The 20,878-nt window shown below is 44.2% G+C and overlaps 1 protein-coding gene and 1 long non-coding RNA gene across 3 annotated transcripts in view; one reads left to right on the top strand and one right to left on the bottom strand.

Annotated features, from left to right (window-relative positions):
- The window catches only part of LOC148036386 (uncharacterized), a 75,635-nt gene that overhangs the window by 8,459 nt on the left and 46,298 nt on the right, over positions 1 to 20,878 (top strand). The gene's annotated exons all lie outside the window — the stretch shown is intronic.
- Positions 1 to 20,878, bottom strand: part of LOC148036387 (uncharacterized) — a 49,393-nt gene that overhangs the window by 6,401 nt on the left and 22,114 nt on the right. The window contains exon 3 of the long non-coding RNA XR_015690936.1: positions 15,334 to 15,493. This is a non-coding gene — a long non-coding RNA (uncharacterized LOC148036387). The remainder of the gene's footprint in view (positions 1 to 15,333; positions 15,494 to 20,878) is intronic.

Genomic DNA, 20,878 nt, shown 5'->3' with positions numbered 1-20,878 from the left:
GTATGATCCCGTCAAGTGGGATGTGTACACCAGTCGAGATGTTCGGTTTGTGGAGGTTCCGGCCATACCAGCGGGTGAGGAGCATCCCGTTCTTGGAGATCCAGGGGAGAGTTGGGCTCCCGCTACAGTTCCTTTGGAGCCCACGCCTTTTGATTTTGATTCTGTATCTGACACAGAGTCTACTGTTCCACCGGTCACCCCCGAGGAGTTACCACCGGTGGATATCCCAGAGTCTTCAGCTGATGGAGAGAGACGAGGAGAGGTCCGCCCTCCTCCTCGTTGGGCCCGTGACACACTCCGTGATTCAGGGATTGAGGGGGTCCCTGAGGAGTGGGGACCGCAGGATGGTCCGCGGCGGTCACGGAGGCACCAGGCACATTCTACGGAGCTTGTTTGCTCTAACTATTGTTTGATGACCCGTGTTATGCAGGATCGAGAGCCCACCTCCGTGAAGGAGGCTTTACAGTCCGCACCATGGAAGAAAGCTATGGAAGTCGAGTTGGAGGCTATTGAGAGGAATGGCACTTGGTCACTCGTGCCACGCCCCCCGAATAAGGTGATTGGCGTCAAATGGGTCTTCAAGACCAAGTACCTTAGCGATGGTTCTTTGGACAAGCACAAGGCTCGCCTTGTTGCTAAAGGTTTTGCACAGCGCCCAGGGATTGATCATGATACTTTTGCCCCCACTGCTCGTATGGCGACTATTCGAGCTGTTCTTGCTTTGGCTGGCCATAGGAGATGGCCTGTCTACCAGTTGGATGTGAAGTCGGCCTTCCTCAATGGTGATTTGAAGGAGGAGATCTATGTCGAACAGCCTCCTGGCTTTGGATCTTCAGATGGGAAAGTCTATAGGTTGAAGAAGGCCTTGTATGGCCTCAAGCAGGCTCCACATGCATGGAACGAGAAGATTGATTCGTTCCTTCAGCCACAGTTGGGATATCGGCGTTCTAAGGCCGATCCGCAGCTTTTTTTGCGCCCAGTTTTTGGCTATTTATAGCCGATTTTTCCAGCAGTCTCTACACATTCTTCTGCTCGCAGATTACAGGCTGGTGGCTTGCACAGATTCCGTCTCTGTTCGCAGATTTCAGACAGGAGATAGTGCAGACTGCAGCAGACTTCGAGGTGAACAGCAGGTTGCATCGTCGAGGTGGAGACACGCAGTCCAACGCACTACGCTCGTGTATATATCTGCATATCTTTGTATACAGCACACTTTATACAGTAGATCTTCATCTTCTACTGTCTCTTTCTCTCTCTTCTTGCTCTCTGCATTCTCTCTCTCTCAGTCCTACGCTTTCGCACCGCTGCACTCTGACAGTTCCACCCCAAAGTAACTAGGGCATTGGGTAAAGGGTGCACATTGGCTGCCCAGTGACTTACCAAGTCTACAGAGGCAATTCACTGTCAAAACTGAGTAAATCAATCCTCAAATCAAGCTCAAAGCCACCTCAAATCATGGGCATATGATATACCAATGTACTAGCATCAATGGTACACATCAGTAGTGCATATAGAACACCTGAATCATGACCAGGAGCAATAGGCATATAAAATCCCTGTTAAAAGAGGTTCAGCCCTGTTGTATACAGCAGGGAATACACTGTTAAACCAAGCTATGTCAGTACCAAAATCAGCTCCAAATCCAATCCATAATAGGGGCATAGTATTCCCATACATGTAGACATCACCCTAGTATAACCGGGCATCATAAGACCAACAAAGTTGACCATAGAAGCATCAAATAGAGTGCTGCCGTGTATTTCCAGCTAGCAAACCTCAGCCAAAACAGAGTAAGTGAAGTGGTTAAATCAGTCCAAAATCAACTCCAAGCAATGACATAGCATTCTCAAATATATAAGCATCAACCGGGTATAGTTGGGCATCATCCAACCAATGGCAATGAGTGTAGATATCAAAGATAAGTGCTGCCTTGTTTTATGACAGCCTGTGGACTGTTATAACAGTCCAAAATTGAAGCTTAGCACTCATATCGAATGCTAAGAGTGCAAAGATCAATGCCAAGCATCAAAACCAAGTGTATGGCTACCCAATGAAGAAGATATGAGTAAGAGATGAAAAACGCGAGCTATTGCTGAAAAAAGGGCCTGTTTCACACAACGTGATGTTGCACCAGCAGAGTGAACCGATAGGAAGCTCGAACGGAGTGGCTATGATTGCCAATAAAGAGATGATTGTTGTAGGTATTCGAATGGAAGCTAAGAGTGTGCTGGACCAAGCTCGAGCTCGCAAAGAAGAAGGCTCTGATACCAGTTGAAGGGAGGTGAGCGGTATTGAGAAACCCTTCATCCTTCACCCTTCACCCGCAATTTGCGTTTTTTGTGTTTTTGCGTTTTGCATTTTGCGTTTAGGGTTTGCAGCCCCAAAAAGGGGTGCTATCCTAGATTGATTGTGCCTATTTATAGGTCACTCTCTCATTCATTATTTACGGCTGATTCATTTAGTCTGTTACCTCTTCTGTCCTGCCTTTCCACTGCCCTTACACCCCTTTAGGAGGACATTGCGGTTCGTGGTTCGTGGCTGTCTTCATCATCTTTCTTGTGTTATGGCACCCTTGTTCCCTTGTATCACATTCACTCCATGATTCAGATCTTCATCATTCCATTTATTAGAGTTTCTTCTCTCTTCCCTTCTATTCTCAGTGTTTGCCAAGTTCACTCTGTGTTCCTCTCCACAAACCCTACTGTCTCGGTGGTATGTCATCTTTTGATATGGTATCAGAGCTGGATCTGCTCAAGCAGTGGCAAAGATCCTCCACTCTAGTGAAGGCGAAGACCGGTGGTGGGCTCGGCATCCACTTCTCTTCTTCTTCCGTTGCATCTAAATCTCGTTTTTGCAGGTTTCAGGTGTTTTCAGCTTACTACCCACATCCCTTTTGCGAAGGACATCGCAGTCTCAACTGTCCCTTGCTGTCATCCACAATCTGGCGCCTGTTTTCAGCCTTTCATCCACAGTTTGCAATTGTTTATAGGAGAGCAACTGTTGCTGATTACTCTCCATTCAAAAAACAATCTCGTTTTTACAGATTTCAAGTATTTCAGCTTGATGCCTACACCTCGGATGCGGAGGACATCACAGTCCAAGTTGGCCATTGTTGTCTACAATAGTCTGGCGCCTGTTTCAAGCCTACCACACACTATTCGGAGCTGATTTCAGCATACTGACAGTTGGTGGTGGTTTTTCCTACGTTTTTAGTCTCTCTCTCTCCTACAGCTTGTGTTTGCTGTTTTCTCTCTCTTGCAGCCTGCGTTTTCAGTCTTTCTCTCTTCTCACCTGCGTTTTTCTACTGGTTGCAATTCCTTGTTGGTCGTATCCTCCTCCCACTGGTAGCTCACTTCCAACCCTTCCACTGCCTTCATAGCCCTTGAGGCGGACATTGCAATTCATGGTTCATGGCTGACCTCTTCCTTCTTTAGCAAGGCACACTGGTACCCATGGCTTCTTTACCAAAAAATGACCAGACTACTGGGTGCTCCTACTGTGGCACGAATAGTCATCCCATTGAAGATTGCTGACTTCGACCTTTGCTCCCCACCCCCCCGGAGTATATGCGTCTTCCACTAGGAACTCCTTGTGCCACCTCTCATTTTTGGGCCACAAAGATCGTTCTACATCGGCTATCAAAGTACTATGCTCAAGGCAATAAGATGCATCCGATGCGCACTAAGTCCTTTCGAGTACATGGAGGATCAATTGGTGCTACGACCTCCTGGAGATCGTCGCAGTGCCGGCGGCAATCATTTCCCACTTATTTTCAGGTACAGTGGCTTCCACGACCTACGGATCTGTAGTCTGCTCCATCTAGAGACAGTGATTGTTTGATACAATCTCCTTATCAATCCACTTCTTTGAGAGACAGTGGCTGCTTGACTCCCTCCTCTTCTCCATGTTTGCCGAGTTCACTTCGTGTTCCTCTCCGCAAACCCTACTGTCTCGTTGGTACGCCATCTTTTGTGCGTCATCTTTTGACATGGTTCCATTGAGGGATAGTGGCTGTTGCCCACCTCTTGCTCATTCTGAACCCCACCCCTCCCCACCCTTGACTACTCAAGTTCGAGAGGCTACCTCTAGGAGCTCTTCGGTAGCCCAGATACCTTCTTCGGTACGACCGACGGCAATTCCTTTGACACCAAACATTTCAAAGTTCGTGATCCATGAGTTTGGATTCCCTATCTACTTCAGAGGGGAATTTAGAGGGGGATGTTTTTTCTTTGTCCTTAGAGGGGGCATCTATTTCTTCTTCGACATTAGTGGGGGCCCCTCCACCTCCCACCTTAGAGGGGGAACCTACTCCACATGAAGTTCTTCACCCATCCTCTACTTTCTTGGGGTGGCTGTCTTCGAGCAATCATCTCTTCTATTGATACCCAGGATCTTCAGGTACCACCTAGATCGGGACCTTGGAGGTTTAGCCGCGACTTGGTGATGTGGCTTCTCTCCCGAGGTTGAGTTTCGGGTTCTCCAATTCACTCTGTCTACTGTTCTTTATTGCAGGTTACCTTTCCGGTGGAAATCTTGGATCTTAGGGATCCTTTACATCTTCTTCCTCCTCTTCTTCTTATCTTGGTCACTTGGTCAACATGGAGCCAACTCCCGAGATTGAGTACGGGCATATCCTTATGGTTCTCGACACCACACAAAGTCCGATATTCTTCCTCTGCATTGCATGTTTTCATTATCTTTGTACCAAGGTGTTTGGGCAAGTGAACAATTTCCCTACGAGGGATACTGTCCAAGTGGCATCTACTGCATAAGCATTCTTCAACATGTAGCATTGTATCTCCGCCTCACTCTTCTCTTGTTTCCCTTTTTGGGCCTGAGAGGGGGTGTTGAGAAACCCTTCACCCGCAGTTTGCGATTTGGCGTTTCTGCGTTTTGCGTTTAGGGTTTGCAGCCCCAAAAAGGGGCGCCATCCTAGACTAACTGTGCCTATTTATAGGCCACTCTCTCATTCATTCTTTATGGCTGATTCATTCAGTCCGTCACCTCTTCTCTCTAACCTCTCCACTGCCCTCACACCCCTTCAAGAGGATATTGCGGTTCGTGATTTGTGGCTGTCTTCATCACCTTTCTTGTGCTACGGCACCCTTGTTTCCTTGTATCACATTCACTCCATGATTCAGATCTTCATCATTCCATTCATTAGAGTTTCTTCTCTCTTCCCTTCTATTCTCAATGTTTACCGAGTTCACTCTGTGTTTCTCCTCGCAAACCCTACTGTCTCACTAGAACGTCATCTTTTGACAAGTCATGAAGTGGAAGCAAGAGCTATGGTGGAAGGAGCAAGAGCAAGAGAGAGACACACACAATGTGGGAACTTAAATAGTCACAATTTGTGATCGGCCTTTCTTTAATTCAAATGTCACTGAAAGAATAAAGAATGAATTGATAATGATGGATGCCCGCTCCTTGCAGTGTGCAGGTGCGGGTACTGTCAGTGTAGTAAAACACGGGCGGCCAGGCAGAGGCGCCTTTACACCCAACACATGATTGTGGCCACATCCTTAGATTCACTTTATTTTTGCACTCTTAGGTCTTTAGGCTATTGAGTTGAGCCCATAGGATTTTGTTCTTAGATTTTCCTTCTTAAGTCTTTCCTTACATTTACTCACACACACATACACATTTGCATCATTGCATTGCTCATTCAGTTAGCTTCTCATTTTAGTTTAGTTATGTTTTTTGGAGCATCTTACTACTGACCTCGGTACTTGTAGATTTTCATCTCTTTTGCAAGGTTTTATTTTCAGTGTAGGGATAACATGTAAGTATGCACCAGTCTTGCTTAGGAGACTTGGGATGCACATTGTTCCATTCATGGTTTCATCATCTTAGGAGTTTTACTCTTCTATCAGCATGCAAGCTGTGAAGAAATGCTCTAAATGTAGAAAACACAAAACCAATAGTAAGACAAAGCATAGACTGATAAACATAGAATATAGTTAGGGTTAGGATAACTCAGAAATAGTGAACACAATATATAATGAAGTGAATGAATATTGAATATACAATGCTTATGCAACAAACACACTATGCAGTGAATACTGAATGTTGAATTCTGGTATCTCTAGGATCAAGGCAGAAATTATGAGTTGGAGAGTGTGTCGTACTCCAAATGGTTCCCAAAATGCAGTAAGGCAGTCTCCTTGTATCAAACACCAGTAAACACAACCAAGGAAGGTTGGATCTGATGAAGACGGTTGTGCAAGAGAGAGAAAGACTAAAAACGCAGGTATGTGAGGAGAGAGAAAAATTGGGCGATAGCTATTGGATGAAAATGTAGCACATAGAGAAGAAAGAAAGTTAATCCAGCAGTCAAAGACAAAAAATGCAGCCTAGGGAGGAGAGAGAATGTTAGGACGGTAGCTCCAAAGTGTAAACGTAGCCTCCAGAAGGCTATATGCTGCTGGGCAACAGGTAAAAACAATAGATCGTCACTGAAGAGTAGTTGCCAGTAGTAGAAGAGCGTCTAGGTGCTATCACCAGCAATGGATGAAGGAGGTGGAGACTCAATCAGGTGCCAGATGGTAGTATATTGTTGTGGGAAGCTTTTGTTGAGAGTTTGCAATCACACCTACTTCAGTCTCTTTGGAAGGAGCAGTGAGGGCTCAGGACTAGAATCCCATAAGCACAGTAGGAGAAGTGCTGCCATCCAATTCCTATAAAGCATTGTACTTACTCTCTTTTCTAATGCAATGTCATAGTACTTTTGTCCTTTATTAAAGTCTTTGTGTCATTGTCAGTCTATACACAAGATTGTGTTTATGAGTCCAAGTCTCAATCTTGGAACCTAATTCACTTGTGTGACAATTAGTCTTGTTTGTGTCCATGTCTTCATGAGTTTGGTCTTCTTCTTCCAACCTCCATAGCTTTCGCATTGCCATGTCCTAGATCTATGTTTTAACATGGTATCAGAGCCCAGTTGGGCATGGCCTAGCTCCATTTTCACTTTTATCTTCAATCAAGCTTGTGGCAGCCATAGCCAGCTTGCACCCTGCCTCCTTTGAGCACTTGGATCTCTTCATAGAAGCCATATCTCATCACAAATCCTTCTAGAGAATTATTCCTCAGCTAAAGGTGTTTCTCTTTGTCACTTAAAACCCTAATATTGTTGCATCTTCAGACGGTAAAAGAGTGGGGATAGACGGGTAGGACACGGATTAGCATGGGAATACCCAGTTATACTGACAGGGTATATAAGGTGCTGAGAGACCTAATTAGGGCATGAGTTATCAATAATTAAGTCTCTCTTTTCTCCTTCCTCCTAGCTTTCATGGCTTCCCTTCTCTTTCTCTCTCTTTTCCTGTCTTTCTCTCTCTTCTGCTAGTCTTTCTCTCTCTTCTTCTCTCATCTTCTTCCTCTTTCTCTCTCCTCTCTGCAGTCTCTCCCTTCTCTTCTTCTCTCTCCTAGGTCTCCTTCATTACAGTTGGTATTAGAGCTTAGTTTTTAGATCCTTTCTTTCTCTCTCTTTCTTTTAGATTTAGTTCTCTTTTCAGTCTCAGGAAACCCTACTTTTCTCAGGTACACTAGGACAAGTACAACATTGAAGACAACATGAGTGAGAGAGTACTATAGAGATGGCAGCTTTCTTGGGAGTTTACAATAACTGGCTGCATTCCAGCATAGCCATTGACACAGAGGGAGGAATTGCATTTGCATTCAACTGCAGCTCATACAACCTGTCTCCTAATGTATCTGTTGTTATTGAACCCAATAGACCAAGTTTATCATAAAAAATTATGTTATATGGTAGTTGAAATGCAATTTTAGACTGTGCTCTGCAGTGGCCTCTTTGATGAAAGGGCATATCAAATGACTTGCTGAGGGCAGTGCTATGGTTGGGTGGCACAGGCATTAGTCCTGACGAGGATCTGTTTTTCTCAACACGAACAATGCTCGAAATGTCATGGGAGAGTGCCCAGACCTTTGAAGAAGAGCTCTACCTGCTTCACTTTGTTAAGCGGCAAACCTTAAATTGCCATTCATGTCATCGTCAAGTACAAAGTTCACACCCCCATTGCATAGATTGCAAATGCCATAAAAAAGGATGATAGGGCGAGTGTCTGTTGAGAAGTAGGACTCGACTCTCTGGATGGGATTTGAGGAGGTGGTGAGAGAAGAACATCTTGCTGGGAGTGTGCCTGAGACGAGAGGAAGGGCCTTCACCAGGTGCGGGCACGGTCCGCTTGCTTTCTGAGCTAAGGGACAAAGGATTCTCGTCTGCTTCCAGAATCCTTGCAGCCAGATTGTGATCTTGGTCTACATGACTATGAAATCCTGCCACAAATGCTGAGAATGGAAAGATCTGCTCTGCCAAACGAAGGCTTTCAACTTTGCCCATGCCCAGTCTAGTCGACTCTCTCAAGGAGGAAGCAAAGCTCTTTACAAGACACCGACGGGCCTCCATGCTTTCACAAACAAAGGCGCCTAAGCTGTAGTCATGCCGACACCACTGTCTATGATCGTTAGCGAGTTAGTTGCCTTATCAGGAACTATGTGGATAAAAAGCTCCGGCTGGGACTCAAGCTTGCTTTTATCCGTCAAACTCTCAAAACGGATTTTATCGAGGGCATCTGAAGTGTTGCTGATGAGCTCTCGAAGGAAAATCTCCTTGTTATTGTAGAAGGTGTTGATGATGAGGCTGAGGAGTTGATTGATTTCCGCCTGGAAGGCGAATGTTTCAGTCTCGGCCGCCATAAAGAAGTACCAAGGGATCACAGACAAAGTAATGCGCAGGACCCCTAGGCTAAAGCAGCAGCTGATTCTTGGACAAGAGGCCGAGTTGCATGAACAAGCTCAGAAGCCTTATGTTCCTCTTCCCATTCATGGCTCAAATGTTGCATCATGAGGATCATCTTTTAGAGTTAGGCGAGAGTTGTTCAAAACCTGTCTATGAGCTCCACTGTCAAATCGAGGAAGGGCATTCTCCCCTGTGATTGGAACAGATGCTTTCATGGCTGCAAGGACACCTGCCTGTGCCTGTGTTCATTCTGCTTCCACCCGACTTACCCTCTTCTTCTCACTGTTTTCATAATTTTTGCAGTCCATGCATTTGCAGTTATCAGAACAAAGAATGTTTGCCTGAAAGCATTCACAGACTGCTTGCAATTGTGGCCGATAAGCATTGGGGTTTCGTTCTAGAGTAGCTTCAATCGCTTCTTTTCAAACAGACTCATTCTCCACATTATTACAGCAATTCACAAGCTGCCAGCTGTGGATTAAAGTATCTACAGATGCAGCATCATAGATGGAAGTAAAGTTCAACTGTCATACTGGTTTTCTTCCAAGATGTTCCTCTTGATGAATTGGCATTGTTTGAATTTGCAAGCAAGCACAAATTGTTGATGGTGGTGGGGGATTTACTGAACCCGCTATGGTGCCACTATATCTTATACGAAAGATAAGAAGGTTCCAAAATCCTACAAAAGAAGCTTCCATTGGCACTGCTGAAAGCTCAAAGAAATGGTTAGTGAAGATGATGTTGCATGACATTCATGGACAGATGTGATCCAGTAAACTACAAGCCGTGAGGTACCTTTGTTTCATCCTTCTCTGCAGGTTCAGGAGGTTGCATAAAATCCTGGTTGAATACCTATCTAGAATGCGAGGACTTGGAAGCAATGTCAAATGCCTGAACTACTGAGGCAAAACAGACCAGGACTTCCTTATTGTGGCACAAGGTTTGAAGCAGAAAATGTGAGATCCATGTTCAGCACAAAAGACATAACCAAAAGACATAGCTTTCAATAGTGCCGAATAGATGCAAAACATTGCATATCCTAGCAGTGGAGGAGTAGATCTATCAGCATTTTCCACATCATTTAGTGTGTTTTTAGGCCCTCTGCATGGATAATGTTGCTCTCTGAAATCTCGACCAGAGAACAATGTCTTGTGACATGTGGGGGAAGCCAAACTGAGACAGATGCAGGAACACCAACTGGCTTTGATAGTGTCTCTACCAGAGATGGTGCATGTGTAACAGTCTGGATGGTTTGGAGCATTCTGTTGTAGCAGCATCTCTCCTGTCTTTACCATGTACTGAACAAGAGCTTGATGTTAGTGTCCTTTCTACTGGTTGCTTCTGATCTAAAGAGTCAATGATCAATAGCCTTAAACAAGGCTATGCAAAGATCCTTATAGCCATATTGAAGGTTCTTCTTCTACCATTGCAGCATCAGTGAATCTATTTGCTGAAATAACCAGGGTGGCAGCCACAGTCTACTTCAGATTTTGTCAAGGACTTGAGTTCTACATTCATTCTATTAAGAGTGATAATAAATTGGAACTTATATACTGAAAATTGAAGATTATTCTTCTTCTATTGAAGCCACATTGAGTCTCTCTTGCTGAATACAACAGGTCAACATCCCATAATCTTCTCTCCTACAACATTGAGGATTCTTAAGGTGAGCAGCATATTTAATCATCAATAGAGGATGCTTAAAGATAGAGAACACAAACTGCAAACTGGAGCCTTAGACTAGCTCAATTGACATGTTGACAGTGACAGTGTTAGACATGGGAGTGCATGATAGGTGTTTTGATGCTAATTGATCTATGGATGTGGTATACCTATGCCTCAGAGATTATATCATAATTGCAAAGGATATTGACACATTGACTTTTTTTTGGCAATGGCACTTATGGTGGCACTCATATGCTCACGCTGACATTGAGATGTCTATGAACTTGTCTATGTTGGCAATTATGTGCCCCTATTTGGCAGTGATGCTTATGTGGTCATGAGATGATCATGTTTGACAAGGTTATGCTCTTATTGGCAAGTGCATTTGGCCATGGTGGCAATGGTTTGGATCATATTAGGAGCGACTTTCAACCTACAATGATTTACAGGACAACTTCCAACTTATAGGTCTCCCAAAGGTCCTCATTCAGTTTGATAAGTTGGTTAGACCCTACAGGGTATCGACTGTTGAAAATAGGCCTCTCAGAGTTAAAAACAGGGTGTTGGACTGCACAGTTCAGCCACGCATTTCTTATTACAGAATTTTCTGTATAAGACCTGTTATTACATACCTATGCTCTTTGCGTAGAGGGGATCGATATCTTCGACTAGAGCTCGAAAGCTCCCCGATCGGAGCTCCCATTGGAGAGTTACAACCACTTTTGTATGCAGTGATCCTGTGGGACAGGCAGCAGTCCTACATAGTTAGCCCACAAAAGTCTATTACAGCAAAGCCTTCTTGTGTGATTGAGTGCGGGCCCCATAGCTCGATTCGAAGAGGGCATCCCCCCCTTCGATTTGAACCAAAAATCTCCCCATTCTGCCCTATGGTTTGGGAGATAAACTCAATTTTGTGCTCAGAGGTACTGTGGGATAGGCAGCAGTCCTACACAGTCAGCCCACAAAAAGTGATTACAGAAAAGCCCTGATCATTTACTGTCAGAGATATTTTTACATAGCCTCATAGAGGGGATCAAGGGCTTTAATTTGAATAAAAAATTTTGGCGATCGGAGCTTCCTAGCTCAAGATATTGTCATTTCTGTAACAAGGGGTCTGGTGGACTGTACTTGGGATGGCAGGCCACAAGGATAAAGCAAAGGCCCAGGAGGACTTTCAGCGTGAAATAAGGGACTCCGGTGCCGCAATGAACGATCCTAGCTCAGCCCAGGAGGATCGTGAAGACATGTTTGAAGAGGGTGCCCCCGAGATGGACCGCTTATCTATGCTCAACCAAACCCTATGCCAACATGAGACCCGTCATGCTGAATATCGACAGATGGAACAACGCCATAGGGAGATGGAAACCCACCAAGATCACTGTCATTCCGAGATGATGGCCAAGATGGACTTACTCATAGAGGGCATGGGCGTCCTCATCCCCACCATTGCCGCCCCCTCGGATCGACCCAAGGAATATGTCCCTCCCCGTGAGGCTAACCGCCCTCCCCCCTTGGAGACTGGGTGTAGCCCACAAGGTCTTAGTGGTACCCATGGTGTTCCCCATAGCACTTATGAAACAGGTGAGCCTTCCACCTGACATGATGAACCCCTCCTTCCCTCCCCCATCACGAATCCTTCAAGCCCATCCTTGGCACCACAACTCCCCCGTAATGGAATCTATATGCACACTCATGGGAATGGCTCCAATGCAAACCTTGGGCAGCATGGAATGCAAGGAGTACATGGGCAGCATGCATATGGCAATGGGCAGCATGCACATGGCAATGGGGAGCATGCACATGGCAGTTTTGGGCAGCAAGGACCCAAAGTTCAGTTTGGTTTGCATGTATTGCATGGGCAGCATGGAAATTTTGGGCAGCAAGGCCCTAATGTAGGTGCACATGGGCAGCATGGGAATTTTGGGCAGCAAGGCCCTAATAATCAGTTTGGTCCACATATAATGCATGGGCAGTATGGCACCCATGGATATTTTGGTCAGCAAGGCATGTATGGGCATTCTCATGGACATTATGAGTACCATGACCATTGGCATGGGTTCGATATGTAAAGGCAAGTGCATGCACCTACTTATGGTCAACATGCATATGATGAGTGTGAATATTTTGAGCAGCATGCATCTGATGACTATATATGTTCTTATGAACTACATTCTAGTCACATACATAGACAACCATCTAGACAGCATTATATACATGGACAACATCATGCAAATATATATGAGTATGTACATGGGGAGCAACATCATTATCAGCAATGGAGTGCTCGATATCATCAGCCACTTGATCATTACTATAAGCAACATGCGCATCCTTATGAGCCATATGATACCTCTCAAGAACGATGCCATGATGAGAGCATCTCACTACCGTAGGCTCATGAGCAGATGCCCCATCAGCCCAAGGCCCTTAACTTTGAATGCCCAGTAATAGCCACGCATGTGAAACTCATGGACATGAAATGCCTACGGGTTGATGCATTGAATGCTGTATTGATTGCAGCCTCATCTGCTCCAGTCCGATTTGACCTAGTGGTTCCCAATGAGTTTATGGACAAGTCAATGCATGCTACCGTATGGGTCGGTAAGGATCTTGTGCCACCATTTGTGCTTGATGATGACACCATGAATTACTTCTATGATACAGCGGATGCATTGGATCACAATTATCCTTTTGACCCCTGTGGTAGTATGGTGACCCATGCTTGTATGGATGACCCTTGTGCCCTTGATGCTTATTATGCAGGTTATCCATTTGATCTCGGGGAATGGAATGGTCTTGGAAAAGCCCTATGCTGATCAGCATTTCACCAGTGCAGTTCTTTCCCTACTTCAAGGATGCAATTTTGATTGAGCAGTAGCTAAATTTGCCCCACTTTGAAATGCAGACAACTTACAGACAGCATACTATTTCAGAACAGTTTTTACCTTGCATCAATGACAGCCAAGTGTCACCTATATGCTTGAAAGTACGCTTCATGAGCTTCATTTTGACATGTCACACGCCTCAATCGGAGCTGCCCATAGGAAGTTATGACCAATTTTCTTCAGCAGGCCTGTTTTGTACAGCATGCTGCCCACTGTTTGTCAGCCCCTAATTGTCAAGAATTGGAGGTCAAACTCATATGCTATCAACTTGCACATGTCATATACATCATATACACAATTCTATGCCCCAATTCCACATGAGATTGTACTTCACCATACCCATGTTCTCCCTTGTAATGCTGAGCAGAGTAGTACTCTGCAAACCCCCCCCCCCCCCCCCCCCCCTTTTTCGCTGTGAGCAATAGGTCCTCTTTTTATTTTTGAGGGCAAAAACCTTCGGGGTCGGGATGGAATGTAAAAGAGTGGGGATAGATGGGTAGGACACGGATTAGCATGGGAATACCTAGTTATACCGACAGGGTATATAAGGTGTTGAGAGACCCAATTAGGGCATGAGTTATCAATAATCAAGTCTCTCTTTTCTCCTTCCTCCTAGCTTTCATGGCTTCCCTCCTCTTTCTCTCTCTTCTGCTAGTCTTTCTCTCTCTTCTTCTCTCATCTTTTTCCTCTTTCTCTCTCCTCTCTGCAGTCTCTCCCTTCTCTCCTTCTCTCTCCTAGGTCTCCTTCATTACACAGACCAGCATTGCGTCTACAATGATTCGCTGCCTAGAATGCGCCTGTGACCTGTCGTACTGCTGATGCTGCGCCCACAGTCTGCAATGTTAACGGCCATCATAGGGCATTGATAGCCCACGAAGTAAGCTTCATTTCTATAAAAAAAGTTTTGGAAATGATACGCTACAACTCTTGCAATTTGTGAAAATCCAGGCTGCCTTGCAAACCTTGACTTGTGACTGCTATAGCTAGGAACTTAAAGCTTCATCTTTTCATTATTTTCTCTCTCCTGACACTCAAACCAAGCCTCTGCGACTTTGATCCACTTAATCTGAAGTTGTCCAGCACTTTGTTCAGCATCAAATCAAGGAGGGGAGATTTTGAAGGTCACTCTGAAGGTCTCAAGCTTCGAGCCTCAAGTATCAGTATCTCTTGATACTATTCATCTAGTGTCTTTTGGCACTTGTGCTTATCAAGTACACTCAAGATCAAGCCTTCTATTGCTGAAATCTGAGAATTTTGAAGCTGATTTGCTGTTAATCCTCCAATTCCAGCATGGGCAAGGACTTTGCGACTGTTTGCTTCAAAGGGGTCAGGTTTCACACCTGGCAAACCCGCATCAAGCTCATCCTAATGAAGAGAGTCTTTGGGCCATTACCATTGGCAAAGAGAAGAAGCCTCGTGATGCGGACCTTGCAGTCACTTGGCAAAAGAATGATGATAAGGCTCAGGCCATTATCAAACTGGAGCTAGACGACAACTATATCCACCATGTGGATAATTGCTCTTTTATGATTATGTCATCTTGACAGTACGGATGAAGTTACAATGTTCATAATAGTTAATACAAAATAAATAAATGTCTGAAAGTGAAAAACTGTAAGCATCATTACTGCCACTATTAGGAGAAGGAATTTGTCCCCTCTCAAACTGAAAGGAGAAATAAAAGGGAAGCACCCTCTTCTTATCAATTTAGAAAAGTAGAGGAGGGTGTATCCAAGCTGATCTGTGATAGAAGGTACTGTAGAATTGGCTTGTTGACTGCCCACCTTGGTTAAAATATTTGCAAAATTGTTACTAGGCACCACAAACTCTAGGCGAATAGTGGCTAGCTCAACCTGGTCTCTGATGAAATGGAAATGAACTGCACGTTCTGTGTTTGAGGGGTGATGATATGATTTCCCACAAAGGCAATGGCACTCTGGTTGACCCAGTAGATAACTGTAGGTGACTTGTAAGGAAACTATGGTGCGGCCAATAAGTTCTTCAAATAGATGGCCTTTATAGTACCATTGAAGAGAGCCTGATACTCTGTCTCAGTTGTGGAAGCCGCCATCGTCTCCTGCTTACGGCTAGCCCAAGAGATGGGTGTCGTGCCCAAGGTGTAGAGGTAGGTGCCATGGGATTGCCAGGTGTTAGAATCGCCCGCTTAGTTAGAATGAGTGTAGCCCTGTAAGCATAAACCATGACCATGAGTTAGTCCATAATTACAGATACATCTTAAATACCTTAACATATGAAGACAAGCAATCTAATGAGACATTCTATGTGTATTAAAGTACTGACTAAGCAAACTAATTGAGTATGCAAGATCTGGCCTAATATGGATTAACCAAAGTAATTTCTCTACAACAAAATGATGGGTATGAGCATCAAAAGACCGACCTGGGGTATCCTTATCCAAAGGGATAATGGGATTAAGAGGCATGGCCATTGGCCATATGGGAAGCAAACTAATTGAGTATGCAAGATCTGGCCTAATATGGATTAACCAAAGTAATTTCTCTACAACAAAATGATGGGTATGAGCATCAAAAGACTGACCTGGGGTATCCTTATCCAAAGGGATAATGGGATTAAGAGGCATGGCCATTGGCCATATGGGATTAGTGCAATATTGTTCCACTAGTTGAAGGGCATACTTTTGTTGTGACAGAAAGATACTTCTCTCGGATCTAACAATCCCAATCCCCAAGAAATAAGACAACAAATCTAAGTTTATCATCTTGAATGTATAGCTAAGTTTTGCCTTGATATTTGCAATAGGTGTAGAATCTGAGCCAATGAGTAGTATATCATCAATATGTAGGAGGATATAGCTGACCCCCATGCTACTAGTGCATACATATAGATTTGGATCATAGGGGGTAGAATGATATCTACGAGTTTGTAAAAACTTGTCCTTCCTATGTCACCAAGACCTTGGTGCTTGCTTCAGCCCATAAAGAGCTTTTCGCAAGCGAAATACCTTGTCAGTCTGGTCAGTGAAAGAAAAATCGGGAGGTTGCTCCACATAGGCTTCCTCCTCCAAATAATTGTTCAAAAAGGCACTTTTAACATCCATCTGATAGATCGGTGAACCGTGGTAAGTAGCAAGTTCAACCAACAAACGAAATGATATCAACCGAGTGGTAGGTGGGAAAGTTTCCTCATAGTCAATGCTGTTTTTTTGCTTGAAACCTTGCATTGCAAGGCAAGCCTTGTATTTTTCTAGAGTACCATTAGCCTTTAGCTTGGTCCTAAAAATCCACTTCGTCCCTATGGCTTTGGGACGATCCACCAATGTCCAAGTCTTATTTTGATTAATTCTATCTAGTTCCTTCTCCATAGCCTCACGCCATAGAGGGTCCTGGAGAGCCTCTAGTGAATTTCCAGAGAGGAATCCAAATGGAAGGATCTCTGAATCCCACATGGTTTGCTGGTACGAGCGAGATAACAGGTCTCACAAAGCAGACCTGGAAGCTGAAGTATCTATAGGAAAATCAAGAGTGGGCAATAGACCCAGCTTAGTAGGCATGATCTGAAATGATGAGCGAAGGTGAGGACGAAGAGTCTATTGTAGAGGATTGCATGATGTCCCTCTCATCGAAGATGACATCCCTCCAAATGATTGCCTTGTTCGTTCGAGGATTGAACAAACGATAGACTTTTGCTTCAGAAGAATAGCCCACAAAGATAAAGAGATTTGCTCAAGAGGTGAGCTTTTCTATCTTGTCATTAGGAATGTGCATATAGGTATGACTACCAAAAACTCTCAAGTGTGAAATAACAAGCTGAGAGCCAAAGAATGCCTCGTATTGAGTCTTTTTAGAGACGACCGGACATGGATTAAGGATGTACATTGGAGTGTTAACCACCTCAACCCAAAGGCTCTGAGAGAGCTTTGCTGCGAATAGCATAGAGTGTGCCATATTCATGACTATCTAGTTTCTACGCTCTATGACTCCATTCTGTGTAGGGGAGTTGGTAGAGGTGAATTGGTGTGCAATGCCTTGCTTTTGTAGAAACTTAGAAGACTTGTGGGAGATAAACTCGCCACCAAAATCACTCCTCATAGAACCTACACGATGACTAGTCTGGTTATGGACCAACAACACCCAAGCACTGAAATAAGTGAGGGCATCTGACTTGTACTTTAGGAAGTACACCCACATGTATCTAGAAGAATCATCCACTATAAAAAAAAGTACAGTGGGCTATTCAAGGCAGAAGTAGATGTGGGATCACAAAGATCTACATGAATGAGACTAAGGGGTTCAACAACATGAGCGACAGATTGTTGAGAAAAGGGTCTACGATGCTACTCATCTGGCTGATATGTTTTATAGACCTCTCGAGATAGTTTTAGGTGTGGAAGGTTCTCAATTATCCCCTGATGCGGCAGCTCATAAAGAGAGTCATAGACAAGATGCCCTAAGTAAAAATGCCAAAGATGCTCAGAGTCCATGGGTTCCCATGTGGTAACTAAGGCCTAGAAACGATGGAACTCGGAATCATTAGCAATTGGCTTGGTAAGAAAATGTGCATGTGGTAAAGACCATTAGGCTATGCCTTGCTTCGAGCAATCACTAAACCGGTTTGAGAGTCCAGGACCTTGACTGTGGTTGTGATAAAGAAAATTGCCTGCCCCATCAGCAAAGCTGTTGAATGGACAACAAGTTTATCCCAAGGTGGGGGACATGATAGACATCATCTAGTGAATCGAGATTTGGACCCTATGGTCAGTGGGAAAAGTGACGCGACCCTGGGCCTGAATCTTGACTGAGTTGTTTCCCATGTGAATACGCTACAACAGGGGCTTGGGAAATGAAGATATCTGCTATAGGAGTCATGTGACAGGTAGCTCCACTGTCCACAAGCCAAATAGGTACTGATGTACTCGGTTGTGACAAGTGGGCCTCTGTAGGCACCTCATCAGGAGGCAACTTGTAGATATGGAGACTTGCATGTAATGCCTCTAAGGAGACCATGTGGGTCTCTGCAGACCAATAAAACAAACCCTCTGGAGTTGAGTAGTTTGTTGACTATGATGATTAACCGGTGGTAGTGTGGATGTGGCCTCACCATTGCCCTTGCTAGGGGTTGCTATCACCTTGCTTCTCCTACTGGGGGGGTTACCCGACTAGGGTGCGAGGGGCAGATTCTTGGATTTTGGCCGTGTGTCTCTTACCTTAGATTGACACTCATTGTCATAATGACTGGTATTTTCACAATGTTGACAATACCTATTTTTCTTAGATACATTCTGCCATCTAGGTTTAAGAGTAGATTGAGGAGTTCCTTGAGATTCACTAGCCTTGTTTTGATTTGATTTTTGCTTGCCCTTGCCCTATTGCCTCTCTTGAGAAGATGCAACTAGAGCCCCCCTCTATCTAGTACCTGTTATGAAATTGATCGAACAACCGTATGTAACGCAACAATTGACACTCAAACTCATAAAATGTGGGCATTTAAGCCTGTGAAATCACGTGCTGTACAAAATGGAAATATTTTCTTAGAATCCTATTAAGGAAGAGGGTAACCTCATCATCAGAGGACTCAGGAGGCCCGGTGGTGGAGAATTCAGCGAGAAGACGTTGATACTCAGTCAATTTGACTTTCAAGTCATCCTTGTCTATGATTTTGAAGTTTTGGAGTTCATGATCCAAATTGATGCGATGGGCCGAGTTGCATAGCGGTCAAAGTCAAGTATGCTTAATGCTTGGATGCTAAGTCCAAATACTGAAGCTGAGAGTGAAACTCGGGTAATAAGCCCTGCATAAGCTTGACAATAATGGAAGTGTTACAAGCCTTCCATGAGTGGACGACCTCATATAAAACAAGTGCGAGATTAGGTTGGCTTTCCAACCCTTGCACTAAATCCCATAAGTTTTGAGAGTCTAAGGCATGCCTCATCAAATTTGACTAAGTGGGGTAGTTTGACCCGTGGAAATGAGTCTTGTCATTAAATGCACGCTTCATGAATGAGGAGCTAGAACCACGAGGTGTCTATAAAGAGGGATGAGGTGTCTATAAAGAGGGATAAGATGGAGGATAAGTTGGTGGTGGTGGATAAGGAGGAAGGGGTAAAGGTGGATAGGTAGATAGAGGCTGTTGATGTCCAATGAGTGCTAATTATTGCAAAAGTACTGAAACAGACATAGATCCATATGATACTATAGGTGGAGATGGAGGCAGTAGGATACGATAACCTTGTCCAAATGTCAGCTGGGGCACAACATAATGACCGGATGGTCCACTAGGTAATGCCATGGAGGAAAACTGTGGTACCAAACTATCCATACTTGAGTATGTCTAGGATGCACTTCTAGAGGGATAACTTGACAGTGTGTGAGTGGAAGGTCGAGCCTTTGTCATAGGTACACCACTTGGAAATGGGCAGGTAGAAGTCCTAAAGGCCGTGCCTAAATGTGCAGAACTCCTTGGTGTGGTGTGTGGTGAAAAATGTGGTGTAATTAATGGAAGTGGAAAGGAAGGTGTAGTGTGTAAACGCCCCAAACAACGTAGTATGCTTAACAATTATGATATTCGCTTGTTTTCGAGATTTAATATAAAAGAGAATGAACACTTAAAGCTGAAAATGAAAATTACTCACAAAATTACAGCCATGAAAATGTAAAAGTAATGGAGACAAGATTGAGGGTTGAAGATGGGCAACTCCCCCCCGAAGGAATGTATTTCTGCTTAACCCAAGTCCCTTAGGGGAGAGCTCAGTTACAATCAACCTGAGAGTGAGGAGAAGTAATTCTCACTCTTACAAGATCATGCAAAGATGTACAAACACACATGCATTATCTATTATGCAATGATAAGAACTGATTTCTTTACAGTATGAGAGAAGAAAGAGGGGAAATCAGCCTTTCTCCATCGTTGATCAGTAGGACATGGATAGGGCTTGCTTCTTGTTGCTAAAATGGAAGAAAGAGCTCGAGAAGGAGGTGCTGTAATGAATTTACAGGCTTGCTGTCTTGTAAAATAGCAGTGATAGAAGAGCTCAAGAAGGAGGTGCTGTAATGAATTTACAGGCTTGCTGTCCTGTAAAATAGCAGTGATAGAAGAGGGAATATGGAGGAATTTGATAATGGAGAAGTGGGGGATGATGATGGGGATGGATGGGGCCAGTTTTTGGCTATCTGTTGGTGTTGTACATGACTTTACAGCAAAGAAAAATGATGCTGAATGAAGAAAAATGAGCTCTTATTTATAGGAGAGGGAAGAGCTAGTACAAAAGGGGAAAGTGGAGTAGCACAAGACAAGTGTCCAGCCACATGTCATGAGATGTGACAAGTGGTGGGACACTTGGAAACTTGTGTGACAAGTGTCTTGACACTTGTTTCTTCTCTATGGCCTTCCTCTTTGGGCTGAATACTGTCAAGAATAGAAACAACCAAATTTAGTAAGCACAGTCAGAGTACGGAATTTACTATTTTTAGAATGACATCTCTATTTTTTAGGACTAGCATTTTTAGACTAATTCGAGGCTCCTAAAATTTAGGGACCTAAAATTTAGGAACCCCCCCAATATGGGTGTCATATGAAAGCTTTTTCCGTGTAC

The sequence above is a fragment of the Lygodium microphyllum genome, chromosome 5 (genome assembly GCF_053477565.2).
Source record: "Lygodium microphyllum isolate KBCC chromosome 5, Lygodium_microphyllum_v1.1.10, whole genome shotgun sequence".
NCBI classification, from domain to species: Eukaryota; Viridiplantae; Streptophyta; class Polypodiopsida; order Schizaeales; family Lygodiaceae; genus Lygodium; species Lygodium microphyllum.
The sequence above is the reverse complement of the archived record's forward strand: the minus strand, read 5'-3'. Positions and strand labels throughout refer to the sequence as shown.